The 2,500-nt window shown below is 63.9% G+C and overlaps 1 protein-coding gene across 1 annotated transcript in view; it reads left to right on the top strand.

The window, feature by feature from the left end:
- Nucleotides 1-2,500, top strand: part of LOC143274907 (uncharacterized) — a 52,802-nt gene that overhangs the window by 26,762 nt on the left and 23,540 nt on the right. The window lies entirely within an intron of this gene.

The raw sequence follows: 2,500 nt of genomic DNA, 5'->3' as shown, positions 1-2,500 counted from the left end.
GGGATGGGGGTGGGTGAGTCCTACAGGGCAGGTTGTAGGGGTGGGGGGTGGGTGAGTCCTACAGGGCAGACTGTAGGGGTTGGGGGTGGGTGAGTCCTACAGGGCAGAGTGTAGGGGTGGGGGGTGGGTGAGTCCTACAGGACAGACTGTAGGGGTGGGGGGTGGGTGAGTCCTACAGGGCAGACTGTAGGGGTGGGGGTGGGTGAGTCCTACAGGGCAGACTGTAGGGGTGGGGGTGGGTGAGTCCTACAGGGCAGAGTGTAGGGGTTGGGGGTGGGTGAGTCCTACAGGACAGCAGACTGTAGGGGTGGGGGTGGGTGAGTCCTACAGGGCAGACTGTAGGGGTGGGGGTGGGTGAGTCCTACAGGGCAGACTGTAGGGGTTGGGGGTGGGTGAGTCCTACAGGGCAGTAGACTGTAGGGGTGGGGGGGTGGGTGAGTCCTACAGGGCAGACTGTAGGGGTGGGGGTGGGTGAGTCCTACAGGGCAGTAGACTGTAGGGGTGGGGGTGGGTGAGTCCTACAGGGCAGACTGTAGGGGTTGGGGGTGGGTGAGTCCTACAGGACAGACTGTAGGGGTTGGGGGTGGGTGAGTCCTACAGGGCAGACTGTAGGGGTGTGGGGGTGGGTGAGTCCTACAGAACAGCAGACTGTAGGGGTGGGGGTGGGTGAGTCCTACAGGGCAGACTGTAGGGGTGGGGGTGGGTGAGTCCTACAGGGCAGCAGACTGTAGGGGTGGGGGTGGGTGAGTCCTACAGGGCAGACTGTAGGGGTGGGGGTGGGTGAGTCCTACAGGGCAGGTTGTAGGGGTGGGGGTGGGTGAGTCCTACAGGGCAGGTTGTAGGGGTGGGGGGTGAGTGAGTCCTACAGGGCAGACTGTAGGGGTGGGGGTGGGTGAGTCCTACAGGGCAGGTTGTAGGGGTGGGGGTGGGTGAGTCTTACAGGACAGACTGTAGGGGTGGGGGGTGGGTGAGTCCTACAGGGCAGACTGTAGGGGTGGGGGTGGGTGAGTCCTACAGGGCAGCAGACTGTAGGGGTGGGGGTGGGTGAGTCCTACAGGGCAGACTGTAGGGGTGGGGGTGGGTGAGTCCTACAGGGCAGAGTGTAGGGGTTGGGGGTGGGTGAGTCCTACAGGACAGCAGACTGTAGGGGTGGGGGTGGGTGAGTCCTACAGGGCAGACTGTAGGGGTGGGGGTGGGTGAGTCCTACAGGGCAGACTGTAGGGGTTGGGGGTGGGTGAGTCCTACAGGGCAGTAGACTGTAGGGGTGGGGGGGTGGGTGAGTCCTACAGGGCAGACTGTAGGGGTGGGGGTGGGTGAGTCCTACAGGGCAGTAGACTGTAGGGGTGGGGGTGGGTGAGTCCTACAGGGCAGACTGTAGGGGTTGGGGGTGGGTGAGTCCTACAGGACAGACTGTAGGGGTTGGGGGTGGGTGAGTCCTACAGGGCAGACTGTAGGGGTGTGGGGGTGGGTGAGTCCTACAGAACAGCAGACTGTAGGGGTGGGGGTGGGTGAGTCCTACAGGGCAGACTGTAGGGGTGGGGGTGGGTGAGTCCTACAGGGCAGCAGACTGTAGGGGTGGGGGTGGGTGAGTCCTACAGGGCAGACTGTAGGGGTGGGGGTGGGTGAGTCCTACAGGGCAGGTTGTAGGGGTGGGGGTGGGTGAGTCCTACAGGGCAGGTTGTAGGGGTGGGGGGTGAGTGAGTCCTACAGGGCAGACTGTAGGGGTGGGGGTGGGTGAGTCCTACAGGGCAGGTTGTAGGGGTGGGGGTGGGTGAGTCTTACAGGACAGACTGTAGGGGTGGGGGGTGGGTGAGTCCTACAGGGCAGACTGTAGGGGTGGGGGTGGGTGAGTCCTACAGGGCAGCAGACTGTAGGGGTGGGGGTGGGTGAGTCCTACAGGGCAGACTGTAGGGGTGGGGGTGGGTGAGTCCTACAGGGCAGCAGACTGTAGGGGTGGGGGTGGGTGAGTCCTACAGGGCAGACTGTAGGGGTGGGGGTGGGTGAGTCCTACAGGGCAGCAGACTGTAGGGGTGGGGGTGGGTGAGTCCTACAGGGCAGACTGTAGGGGTGGGGGTGGGTGAGTCCTACAGGGCAGCAGACTGTAGGGGTGGGGGTGGGTGAGTCCTACAGGGCAGACTGTAGGGGTGGGGGTGGGTGAGTCCTACAGGGCAGACTGTAGGGGTGGGGGTGGGTGAGTCCTACAGGGCAGGTTGTAGGGGTGGGGGGTGTGTGAGTCCTACAGGGCAAACTGTAGGGGTGGGGGTGGGTGAGTCCTACAGGGCAGACTGTAGGGGTGGGGGGGTGGGTGAGTCCTACAGGGCAGACTGTAGGGGTGGGGGGGTGGGTGAGTCCTACAGGGCAGACTGTAGGGGGGGGGGCGGTGAGTCCTACAGGGCAGGTTGTAGGGATGGGGGTGGGTGAGTCCTACAGGGCAGGTTGTAGGGGTTGGGGTGAGTGAGTCCTACAGGGCAGGTTGTAGGGGTTGGGGTGAGTGAGTCCT

This window comes from Babylonia areolata, chromosome 29, assembly GCF_041734735.1.
Source record: "Babylonia areolata isolate BAREFJ2019XMU chromosome 29, ASM4173473v1, whole genome shotgun sequence".
Classification (NCBI taxonomy): Eukaryota; Metazoa; Mollusca; class Gastropoda; order Neogastropoda; family Buccinidae; genus Babylonia; species Babylonia areolata.
This window is presented reverse-complemented; position numbering and strand designations above follow the sequence as displayed.